Raw genomic sequence first — 13,615 nt, 5'->3', positions numbered from 1 at the left:
TATTTCTTTATTTAAACATCTTGATTACAAATATGATTGTGATTAGGTTTCAGTCATGTAAAGAACACCCCCCTTCACCAATGCAACATTCCCACCACCAAAGTCCCAAATCTCCCTCCATCCCACCCCACCCCCACCTGTACTTTAGACAGGCTTTCCAGTTCCTTCATTCATTCACGTGATTATGGTAGTTCTCAGTGTAGTTATTTCTATAACTGCACTCACCACTTTTTGTGGTGAGCTTCATGAAGTGAGCTGAAAGTTCCAGCCCTCCTCTCATTGTCTCTAAGGATTGTTACAAAAATGACTTTTATTTTTCTTAAAACCCACAGATAAGTGAGACTATTCTGCACCTAGCTCTCTCCCTCTGACTTATTTCACTCAGCATGACAGACTCCATGTACATCCATGTATAGGAAAAGTTCATGACTTCATGACAGCTGCATAATATTCCATTGTGTATATGTACCACAGTTTCTTTAGCCATTCGTCTGTTGAAGGGCATCTTGGTTGTTTCCAGAGTCTGGCTATTGTGAATAGTGCTGAAATAAGTATAGGTGTGATGAAGGGGTTTTTGTATTGTATTCTTGTGTTCCTAGGGTATATCCCTAGGAGTGGAATAGCTGGGTTGAATGGGAGCTCAATTTCCAGTTTTTGGAGGAATCTCCATATCGCTTTCCATAGAAGTTGGACTAGATGGCATTCCCACCAGCAGTGGATAAGAGTGCCTTTCTCTCCACATCTCCTCCAACACCAATTGTTCTCATTCTTTGTGATGTGTGCCAATTTCAATGGTGTGAGATGGTATCTCATTGTTGTTTTGATTTGCATCTCCCTGATGATCAGTGATGAGGAGCATTTTTTTATGGGCCGTTTGGCCATTTGTATTTCTTTTTTATCAAAGTGTCTGTTCATTTCTTCTCCCCATTTTTTTATGGGATTAGATTTTTTTCTTACAAAGTTCTGTCAGTGTCCTGTATATTTTGGAGATTAGCCCCCTATCTGATGGTGTTGGGTGAATAGTTTCTCCCACATGGTGGGTGGCTTTTGTATCCTGGGCACTATTACTTTTGAGGTGCAGAAGCTTCTCAGCTGAATGTATTCCCACCTGTTGATCTCTGCTTCTACTTGTTTGGGAAGTGCAGGTTCCTCCTTGAAGATGCCTTTAGTCTCAATGTCATGGAGTGTTTTACCTACGTGTTGTTCTATATACCTTATGGTATCAGGTCTGATATCAAGGTCTGTAATCCATTTGGATTTTACCTTTGTACATGATGTTAACTGAGGGGGTCTATGTTCGCTTTTTTGCAAGTGGCTAACCAGTTCTGCCAGCACCACTTATTGAAGAGGTTTTTCCCTGCTCCACTTAGGATTTCTTGCTCCTTTGTCAAAGATTAGGTGATTGTATGTCTGGGGAACATTGTCTGAGAACTCAAGCCTATTCTACTGATCTGAGGGTCTGTCTTTATTCCAATACCATGCTGTTTTGATAACTATTGCTTTGTAGTACAGTTAAAGTTGGGGAAAGTAATGCCTCCCATTTTCCTTTTCCCTAGGAGTGTTTTAGGTATTTGAGGATATTTATTGTTCCAGATGAATTTCATAAGTGTTTGATCCACTTCTTTGAAGAATGTCATGGATAACTTTAGAGGGATCGCATTAAATCTCTATAATGCTTTGGGGAGTATTGCGATTTTAATGATGTTAATCCTGCCAATCCATGAGCAGGGTATGTGTTTCCATTTCCGTGTGTCCTCTCTTATTTCTTGGAGCAGGGCTTTATAGTTTTCTTTGTATAGTTCCTTCACTCTTGGAAGAGTCAAGTTGACTCCAAGATATTTGAGTTTCTGTGGCACTAATGTGAATGGGTTTACCTTCTTGACATCCATCTCTTCCTTATCATTATTGGTGTATAAAAAGCCCATTGATTTCTCTGTGTTAATTTTGTAGCCTGCCACTTTACTATATAAGTCTATTGTTTCTAGAAGCTTTTTGGTAAAGTCTTTAGGGTTTTCTAAGTAGAGTATCATGTCATCTGCAAACAGTGAGTGCTTGACTACTTCCTTTTTATCTGGTTCCCTTGATATCTTTTTCTCGCCTGATCGCTATAGCAAGCACTTCCAGTACTATGTTGAAGAGGAGTGGTGATAGTGGACAGCCTTGTCTTGTACCAGAGTTTAGAGGAAAGGCTTTTAGTTTTTCTCCATTGAGGATAATATTTGCCATTGGCTTGTGGTAGATGGCTTCAAGTAGATTGAGAAAGGTTCCTTTCATTCCCATCTTGCTGAGAGTTTTGATTAAGAATGGGTGTTGGACCTTATCAAATGCTCTCTCTGCGTCTATTGATATGATCATGTGATTTTTATTTTTTCTTGTTGTTGATGCTGTGTATGCTATTGATAGATTTATGGATGTTAAACCATCCTTGCATTCCTGGGATGAAACCTATTTGGTCTTAGTGTATGATCTTCTTGATGATGCATTGGATCCTATTTGCCAGGATTTTGTTGAAGTTCTTTGCATCTGCATTCATCAGGGATATTGGTCTGTAATTTTCTTTTTTGGTACCATCTCTGTTTGTTTTTTGTATCAAGGCAATGTTGGCTTCATAAAAGCTGTTTGGGAGTGTGCCCGCTTTTTCCATTTTATGGAAGAGCCTGGCTAGGATTGGTAGTAGCTCCTCTTGAAAGGTTTGAAAGAATTCATTAGTAAATCCATCTGGGCCTGGGCTTTTCTTTTTAGGCAGATGTTTGATTACAGTTTCAATTTCCTCAATAGTGATGGGGGTGTTTAGATATGCTACATCCTCCTTACTTAACTGTGGAAGGTTATACGTGTCCAAGAATTTATTCATTTCTTCTAGGTTCTCATGATTAGTAGCATAAAGTTTCTCAAAGTAGTCTCTGATCACTCTTTGGATCTCTGCAATTTCTGTTGTGATCTCCCTTTTCATTTTTTTTTTTTTTGTGTGTGTGTGTGGTTTTTGGATCAAACCGGCAGTGCTCAGAGATCATTCCTGGCTCCAGGCTCAGAAATTGCTCCTGGCAGGCACGGGGGACCATATGGGACGCCGGGATTCAAAACGATGACCTCCTGCATGAAAGGCAAATGCCTACCTCCATGCTATTTCTCCCCCCGTTTCATTTCTAATATGGGTTATCAGGCTTCTCTCTCTCTCTTTGTGAGTTTTGCCAATGGTCTATCAATCTTGTTTATTTTTCCAAAGAACCAACTTCTGCTTTTGTTGATCTTTCGGATTGTTTTTAAGGTTTCCAGTTCATTGGTTTCTGCTCTCAGCTTAGTTATTTCCTCTGTCTCCCTATTTTTGGGTCCTTTCGTTGAGCGCTTTCTAATTCTATGAGCTGCGTCATTAAGTTATTCAGGTATGCCCCTTCTTCCTCCCTGATGTGTGCTTGCAAAGCTATAAATTTTCCTCTCAGGACTGCTTTTGCTGTGTCCCATAGATTCTGGCAGTTTGTGTCTTCATTATCATTTGTTTCCAGGATCGTTTTGATTTCCTCTTTGATTTCATCTTGGACCCACTGGTTGTTCAGTGGCAGGCTGTTTAATTTCCAATTGTTAAAGTTTTTCTTCTGTGTGTCTTTGTATTTCACATCTAATTTCAGAGCCTTGTGGTCAGCAAAGGTAGCCAGCAAGATTTATATCCTCTTGATTTTATGAAGGTATGTTTTATGTGTCAGCATATAGTCTATCCTGGAGAATGACCCATGTACATTGGAGAAGAGTGTGTATCCAGGTTTTTTGGGGTGGAGTGTCCTATATATATACTAGTCCTCTTTTTTCATTACTCTTTTCAGGGCTATTATGTTTTTGTTGGGTTTCAGTCTGGTTGACCTATCAAGTGTTGACAGGGCAATGTTGAGGTCTCCCAGAATTATTGTTTTATTATTGATGTCTTATTTGAGAGTTGTCAGTAATTGTATTAGATAATTTGCTCATCTCTCATTGGATGCATATATGTTTAACAGTCTAATTTCTTCATGTTGCACATATCCCTTGATTAGTACATAGTGTCCATCTTTGCCCCTTACAACTTTTCTGAGTATAAAGTTGGTGTCATCAGATATTAATATAGCCACCCCAGCTTAAGGGTGTTGTTTGCTTGGATGATTTTCTTCCTATCTTTGATTTTGAGTCTATGTTTGTTCTGACTATTCAAGTGTGTTTCTTTTAGGCAGCAGAAGATTGGATTCATCTTTTTTACTTATTTTGCCACTCTGTGTCTTTTATTTAGTGAATTTAGTCCATTGACATTGAGGGAGATGATTGTCATAAGATTTAATGTCTTCTTTAGAGATAAGTTTGCTGTGTTTGTTGGTCTCTCTTGTCTTAAAATAGACTTGTCAGTTTTTCCTTTAAGGCTAGTTTTTTTATCTGTGAAGTTTCTGAGCTGTTGTTTAATCCATGAAACTATGTATCTTTCCTTCAAACCTGAACGTGAGTCAGGCTGGGTGCAGTATTCTCGGTGAGGCACCCATTTCATTTAGTCTTGTCACAATATCCCACCACTGTCTTCTGGCCTTGAGAGTTTCTTATGACATGTCTGCTGTAAGTCTTAAGGATGCTCCTTTGAATGTAATTTCCTTTTTTTGATCTTCCTGCTTTCAGTATTCTATCCTTATCTGTGGGATTTGTCATTGTAAAGAGGATGTGTCATGGGGTGTTTTTCTTTGGGTCTCTTTTAGCTGGTACTCTTCAGGCATGCAGGATTTGATTGCATGTAGTCTTTAACTCTGGGAGTATCTCTTTGATGATGTCTTTGACAGTTGATTCTTCCTGGATATCTCCTACCTGGGCCTCTGGGACTCCAATGATTCTTATGTTGTTTCTGTTGAGTTTATTGAAGACTTCTATTTTTTTTTGTTTGTTTGTTTTTGGGTCACACCTGGCATCGCTCAGGGGTTACTTCTGGCTAAATGCTCAGAAATCGCTCCTTGCAGGCTCAGAGACCATATGGGACGCTGGGATTTGAACCGTTGACCTGAATGAAAGGCAAACACTTTACCTCCATGCTATCTCTCCAGCCCCAAAGACTTCTATTTTCATCTGTTCACATTCCTTGAGTACTTTTTCCACTGCCTGATCGTTTGTCTTAAGTTTTTTTCCAATTTCTTTTGCTGTGTTGAGTTTTTCTGCATCTCATCTTCCAGCATGCTGATTCTGTCCTCAGCTGCTTTTATCCTGCTGACGAGGCCATTCACTGAGGTTTTCAGATGAGCTACCATGTTTTTCAGATCTGTTATTTCAGTTCAGAGTTTTCTGATTTCTGTCTTTGTGTTCTGTTCAGATCGACCTATGCTTACTTTGAGTTCTACAAATATCTTCCATATTTCTATTCTAAACTCCTTATCTGAGAGGTTAATCAGATGGTTGGAATTTTTTAGGTCATCCACGCTATTGTCTTCATTCTCTGTGCATGGTGTTTGCCTGCGAGGTTTTCCCATTTTCATGCTTGTAGTGATTTTTTCTGCAGGTTGTGGTGGGGTTCATTGGTTAGAAAGAGTGCAGGGCCGCGAAGCAAAGTGGAGTGGCCATGCTCTTCTGGAGCCTCTGGAAGAGCTATTTTTCTGGGCCTTTTTCGGCCCACTCCGAAGAGGTTTAGGTGACAGGACAGTGGAAAAACACACACAGGCAATACTTACAGTTTCTCGCAGTTGGGTTTTTAACTGTGACATTTAAGAAGTAAAGGAGACTCAGTCCACTAATAAAACTAGAAAAATACAGGAAACATAAATTTGTTCATTTCTCTTCAATTCAATTGTGAATATTAAATGCTCTTATAGCATCAGTGATATATGTTATGTTAATTTCTAGTAATTATATTTAATATTAGAATTATTTTTATTATTTTTTGCTATTTTATTTTCTTGGCTTTGTTCAAAAAGGGAAGATAACTTTCATACAAAAAGAACATATAAACAATAGGGCATGAGCAGGAAACTATTAAAATTAATAGCAAGAAGCTGATAGAGTGGGAAGTTAGTAAGGTGAAACTATTACATAAATGTGAAGGATTTAAGAGCATAAATCTTGGGGCCAGAGCCGTGGTACAGTGGTAGAGTGTTTGTCTTGCACATGGCTAACCTATGATGGACCACAATTCAATCCTCCCATGTCCCATATGGTCCTCCAAGTCAGAAGAGATTTTTGAGCGTATAGCCAGGAGTAACCCCTGAGCATCACCAGATGTGGCCCAAAAACCGAAAAATAAATAAATAAATAAATAAAATAAAAAGTGCATAAATATTTACTCTAGTTGTGCTCAGATTTGATCTATATATCTTTATATTCAAAATAAAGTCAGTCACATTTTTAGGAAAAATATCTTTCCTAGTTTAACACTAAGAAAAAACATCTGATGTTTTTCTATGGGATTTAAATACAAAATTTTTGGTAAATACCATAATAGAGTACCCCTATTTTTAAAGTAATTTTTGAGATCAATTAAATAACCAATTTTTAAATGAATTTTGTTTGTTAATGTAAGAAAAATAGGGAGTCTACTATATAACTCATTACTTTGAGCCCAGGTATGCTTATAATTTTTAAAGATCAAATTTTCACTTACATACTTTTATCTAGATACACATAAGAATTATTGTTATATATTGCCTTTATGCAGAGACACATTATTTTTTTTAGTAAAGATGAAATTATCAAGAGAAAATCATTTTCAGAAACAGATACTCCTCGCTTAATGACCAAGTTCCGTTTGGGCATTGAGCAAATTGGTCATTAAGTGAGGAACTGCATGTACTGTACACAGTAGTACAGTACATGCATAGTACTTGACAATAAAGTATTCTGAATAAGTAAAATAATGAGAAAGATCAAATTGAAATCTTCCACTTGTTTTAATTTGCATAGGTCATGTCATTTATATACAGTACTGCAATATATTACAGAACATAAAGTTAAAGCACCAAAAACCACAGTACTGTACTGTAGAGTGTACAAGATGGAAAAAGGATATTTAAAATAAAATAAAATAATGGTGAAGAGATGGTTGTAAGTGCGAACGGTCGCTAAACAGACAGGTCGTCAAGCGAGGAGTATCTGTATACTGCTGTATACTGCTGTTCAGTGGGAAACTTTTGATGCAATAAGACACAAATTAAAAATAGAAAACTCTTGAAAGTTTGATGATGGCCAGGAAGAGAAAGTAATGCTGAAGGTGATAACTTGTTATGTAGGAAACTCTATCAGTCATAGTACTGCAAACCACAATGCAAATCATTCTTAAAACTTGTAATCTATTTTTTTTTAACTTTTTGTGGTTTTTGGTTCACACTCGGTGATGCTCAGGTGTTACTCCTGACTGTGCACTCAGAAATAGCTCCTGGCTTGTGGGACCATATGGGAAGCTGGAGATCAAACCCAGGTCCATCCCAGGTCAACCATGTGCAAGGCAAATGCCCTACCGCTGCACCACCGCTCAGACTCTAAACCTTGTCATCTTAATTCACTAGAAAAATAAGTGACACTTTGGAATAATCAGTAATTATCTTCTTTTTATTCTCAATCATTCAGTTATAGGAACACTTTTTCAGTAGTTATTTCTCCATTATTCCTTCCTATTTCTCCAGAGTTCAAAATAATAGTGCTTTATTATTAAGAATCTGAGAGGATGAAATTTTTATGCATCTGAACTTGGAGAGAAATTGTCATTGCTTGATGCATATCAAGTTAAACCAATACTTCAAATCTTGTTACAATCTATGGAAGATCACTCTAAAATAGTTCTTAAAAGGTGAAACTTGAGTGCATTCTTCAATATATTCAGTTACTGGTGGGTAGTGCTGAAAGATCTTGCATTATTTTCTAAAAAAAAAATTCGCCTTACAGTGTAGGAGTCAGCAACAATTCTGCTAATAAATATGAACGTGTGCAAATAAACACTGAATAAAATGTGTACTGCTCTGTACTCAAAAAAATTTTTTTTCTTCTGAAAGTTACTTACTCTCTTTTAGTCACTTATTCTCTTTTAATAATCATTGTTTAGACCATCTCGGGTGATAACACTTGGCACAGTCCAAACTATTTTATTCATGCACAAACACCTTAGATGCATAACTTAAAAATACCCTCATACAAAAATGTGTAATGTACATTTTGTGTAATATCTGACTATGAAGCAGCCATATTTTTTCCTCTAGGAATAAGGCCAATTTGGGGAGTTACTTGTAAAGGTCAGAAACATTTATCAAGATCCTTTTCTAGAAACACATGTGCAGCTGGAAGCAATGTATTTCCTGGCTTCTGGCATTAGCTAAACATCTGAGATAGGCAAGGCTGGAATGAAACTGAGTTCTCTTGGCCCTTCCTTATTCTGTTACAATGCCAAGGCTGGATGCCACCAGGGATTCCTCTCATCATCATAAAGCAGAGTTTGTGTTGTAGGCCCAGATGTTATCTAGGGTATGGAAGAGAGATGGGGAACACTACTATCAGATTTTTTTTTAATTTTCTTTTTGGGCCAAACCTCACATGTTCTGGGAACCATATGTAGTGCCAGGGATTAAACCTGGCTCTGCCACATGCAAGGGAAATGCTCTGTCCACTTTACTATCTTTTCCCATCACTCTTATCCTTTCCTGAAGAATGGGCAGGACAGATGTGACATTAACTCTTCTGCTCCAGAAATGCTTATGATGGAAGAATAAATACAATCATCCCCAAATTCTCCCTTGGAACTTCCATGTGAAAATCCATAAATATTCTACTTACTTTTTATTGTTGCTGTACAAATTACCCAACAGAGTAGTTTAAACAATTAAAAATGTATAGTTAGAGAGATCAAAGTCCTAAAATCAAGGTGTTGGCATGGCTATATTCCCTTGAAATTACTAGAAGAGAAGTTGTTTTAATTTTTCCTGCTTTTAGAGGCAAATTTCTTTGGCCAGTCCACTTCTATTTTCAAGGTCAGCAGAACATCTTCAAATCCCATTCTCCCTCTGCCTCACCTCTGCTTCAATGATCACACCTCTTTCCTCAGACCATCTCCCTTCCTCTTAGAAAGATCTAGTAATGACATTGATTCCATTAAAATAACAGAGGATCTTCTTCTTAATGATAGTTGCAAAGATTCTTTTGCCCTTCCTGGGTCTTAGAACAAAGGTTTCCCTAAAGATTTCATGCTCTAGTACAAAAATCTTGATCATTTTGTTTACTATTTTAAAATACAATATTATGTATAAGCTATTTGTTTTATTTCTGTAGCCTCCTGCAGCACTCAGTATTTAGTTATGGATCTGCACCCAGGAATCATTTCTAGCCTGATTTAGGGACCACATAGGATGCTGGGAGATTGAACCTGGGTTAACAACATGAAAGCAAATGCCTTACTTGCTGTACTATTGCTCTGGCCCTTCATCATGTGTAAATTGTATTTTCTTCAAGGGGTGGTAATGAGTCAAATAGAAAACCCAGATTAATCAACACAGCTAAATCCTTTCATGTTAGCTATTTATACCATACTCTTGGAAAGCATTATTAATTTAGAGGGGAAAAGCTTCTATCTTAGATCCACCATTGTCTATAGCAATTGAGCAGGACACTCTCCTCAGATTCCTCATGTCTTTTGAGTTATCGAGCTTTGCATCAGTCTATCAGAATTGGTAGTAAAGACTCAAGTCCATGTAAAACACCGCCTACAAGAGGATTTCATAACTGCCTCATTGTTGTTAGCCACTCAATTTATAGGACTAGAAGGGGGTGTTTCCCTTCGATGCACATTTCAAGTCGCTTGAGTATTTTTTTTCTACCCCGTACCCTTATGACTTCAGTAAAAAAAAAAAATACATTTTTAAAGATAGTTAGTAGTATTGTTGGGAATGATAGGGTGAGCAAAAAGCAAAAACAAAGCACTTCATAACATTACAAATAAGTTTAAATTCTCTTTTTGAGGGTGGGTCTCCTTTCTGGGGAGTTCATGATTGGAGCAGAATTCCTTTGCTTCCTGCTTTTGGTGGGTAGTTGGAACAATCCTAAAGTCATCACACCTTTCTACCAGCAACCTGCCCTGCTCATGCCTAGGATTTCCAGGGTCTTTTGTTGATTAAAGCCAAGTATTTCCTGTGTGGGATTTTATAGATTCTCTCCTGGTATCCTGTCTCATTTACAGTTCCCTGGAGGAAACCATCCTCTAATTCTGTCATAGAGAATGACCATGAAGAGCCTGTTTAGTTCCTGGAAAGGCAGACAATGTGACACTATTTGAGACAGTACTTTTAATTCATTCCATTCAAAGACACTATGTTTCCTGTAAAAGCTCTCAAGTTTTATGGGGAAGCTATTTATCTGAAGGATAACTTATTTCCATTAGCAGTGTCTTTATGCCATTCTCTTTCGTGACCACATCTTTACCTGAATAGTTCATATCTGAATGGAGAAGAATACGAGGCAGCATGTAACATTTCCCCCAAAGCTCTTTTACCTTAACTTTCTTTTGAGATGTTAATCCCACCTGGATGATCATACTCCTCAGTCCACACCTGGGATGGGGCAAGCTGTTTTAAATAAAGAAAAAAGGAGTCTGGCTGGGGGAGGTGTGAGGAGCAGCAGAAAAAGGATAGAGAAGCAGCAAAAGTGAGTGAGATAGGGGCATCATAAAGCTTAGCAATGAGAGACCTGTAAGGAAAAGCATATGGTGGACAGGGCCATGGAATAAAAGCAAGCTATAATGAAACTTTGACTGCATGTGAATTATTTCTCCGCCCTTAACGTGTATCTTCAGATCCTCTGGAAGGGTTAGAAACACGGTGCCTGGGGTGGCTTCACCCAATATGTGGATATTTTTATAATTTAATTTTACAGCAGTATAATTGAAAAAGTTCCCCCAAAAAGTGATACGCATACACAACGAAGGATAGTCATTTGACAAAGACACAAATCACTTTGCTTGAGCTGAGGCAGGGGGTAGTTTCTACATTTAACTCAGTGCTTCCTGGCGATACAAAGTAAAAATAAGTACAACTTATTTTTGTTTTTAAGAAGAGCCATTATTTCCTCCAAATATAAACTTTGACTTCATTCTCCATTTCCTAGAATTTCCATAGAGTTCACTGACAAAATAATGGACCTTAAAAATATTTATAAAATTGGGTCCCTTTTAGAACAATTAACAGAGAGGTAGTGGCCACAACAGATATTGTGTTTCCTGTTAATGTTAGATTCTATGAGAAAGGATTATGCTTCTAGTCTACTGCTCTTTATTGTCCCACAGTATAAAAGGCCATGTTGGTAGCATTCACAGTTTACATCTTTCAAATATATGAGGCAGCTCTGTCAGGACATTGAGAAATTGCATTTTCTCCCTTCTTTAGCACTTAGGTTGTGGTGACACAGTAAAATAGACTGGCTCTGCCCACTCTACTTATCCTAGTAGAAGAGTACCTGGCACATTTGTTAGCTTTAAGACAGAAGAAAACGACATTTCAGAGTTCTTGACAAGTAAATAAGTTGGTAGATTAATTGCAATCAAGTTAATCGGTATTCAGAAATAGACAGTGTGGGTTACTATATGTGAATTTGATTCCGTAAGAGGACAGAGAAATGTACTGTTTTAATAGTGGAAGCTGCAGAGATGAAATGACATCTTCCATGTGATTGACCACAGTTTAATCCCTTGCACCTCCAAGTATAGGTTCCTAACACAAAAAATGTGGAAATAATTTGTTTTGTTCTGAGGTCATATTTGGTGGTATTTAGGGCTTATTACTATACCCAGATTCAGGAAGTCTCGTATCTGGAGCACTATATCATGTGATGGTGACAGAACTTGATAAGTGCTTTACTGCCTGTATTATTTCTCCAACCCTAGCAGTAGAAATCATTAACACTTCAGGATTCATGTTATCTAATTATGAAGAGATTTTGATTTCAGTTCTAACTCTTGAGTCCTACAATTGTGTAGGTGGTTTCTTCAAGTTTCTCTCCTCACACCTATAGATTTTTCTCAGATGATGTTAACTTTTAATTGTATCCTCAATATAAAGTGTTTTGGATGATAATGTATTTAGTACTTGGTAAGGGTGAAAATTAACTGTGATGATTTGGGTTTGGACTGCCAGATCCCTAGAGATGGAGAACCTCAATATATTCAAGTAATCAGACTTTGGAGGGACTTTTGAAGAAAACTTAATGAGCTACCACTCCTAGGAATATAACCTAGGAACACAAAAATACAATACAAAAATCCCTTCCTTACACCTATATTCATTGCAGCACTATTTACCATAGCAAGAATCTGGAAACAACCAAGATGCCCTTCATCAGATGAATGGCTAAAGAAACTGTGGTACATATACACAATGGAATATTATGCAGCTGTCAGGAGAGGTGAAGTCATGAAATTTTCCTATACATTGATGTACATGGAATCAATCATGCTGAGTGAAATAAGTCAGAGAAAGATGCAGAATGATCTCACTCATCTATGGGTTTTAAGAAAAATGAAAGACATTCTTGCAATAATTTTCAGAGACAAAAGAGAGGAGGGCTGGAAGTTACAGCCCACTTCATGAACCTCACCACAAAGAGTGATGTGTTTAGTTAGAAAAATAACTACATTGTGAACTATCCTGACAATGAGAATGTATGAGGGAAATGGAAAGCCTGTCTAGAGTACAGGTGGGGAGGGGTAGGGAGGAGGGATATTTGCAACATTGGTGGTGGGAATGTTGCACTGGGGATGGGGGGTGTCCTCTTATATGACTGAAACACAACCACAATCATGTTTGTAACCAAGGTGTTTAAATAAAAAATATTATTAAAAAATTTATAAAAAATATCCTGTCCCAGGAACCTGGAGCAAAGGTCTCATTAATATGTCAAGTAATACATAGTGATGTGATTAGGTACCATTGTTTAAAAAAAAAAGGTTCACAAAAGGAAGTAAAAAGGACCAAAACAGAACCCTATTTAGGAAAAGTTTATCTGTATGGTTAAATTCTAGATGGAGAGTGGATTAGAAATCTATTGTGTTATAGAAGCAAAGTTAAGAAAAGATTACAGATAATTAAGAGAGTACACTGCTAACAGACAGGAATGCTTAAGAAACAAGAATTCAGTAAGAAGTTAAAGTCTGAATCAGCTCTTCTATAGCAATTCAAAATAAAAAGAACAAAGTATTTATTTTTCTAAAAAGAAATAGACTATACATGTATGCTGAAAAAACAAATTCACGTGTTTAAGTAAAGTTTTTTTTAAAAAAGAGAGATTTAAGAAAGTTTGAGAAGCTAGTTACTTGAAAGAAATGTAAAACTTGTCTACTACTGCCATACCACCCTGAACATACCTGATCTTGTCTGATTTTGGAAGCTAAGCAGGGTCAGGCCTGATTAGTACTAGGGCCTGAGTGATAGCACAGTGGTTAGGGCATTTGCCTTGCATGTGGCCGACCTGGGATCAATCCCTAACATCCCATATGGTCCCTTACTACCAGGAGTAATTTCTAAGTGCAGAACCAGAAGTAACCCCTTAGAGCCACCGGGCATGGTCCAAAAGCCAAAAAGAAAGAGAGAGATTAAAAAAAAAAAGAATCGTAAAACTGAAGAAAGTGGTAAGTGCAAGATTATATGAGATTCTTTTCAGC

The sequence above is a fragment of the Suncus etruscus genome, chromosome 13, assembly GCF_024139225.1.
Source record: "Suncus etruscus isolate mSunEtr1 chromosome 13, mSunEtr1.pri.cur, whole genome shotgun sequence".
Taxonomy (NCBI): Eukaryota; Metazoa; Chordata; class Mammalia; order Eulipotyphla; family Soricidae; genus Suncus; species Suncus etruscus.
Note: the sequence above shows the minus strand (reverse complement) of the source record.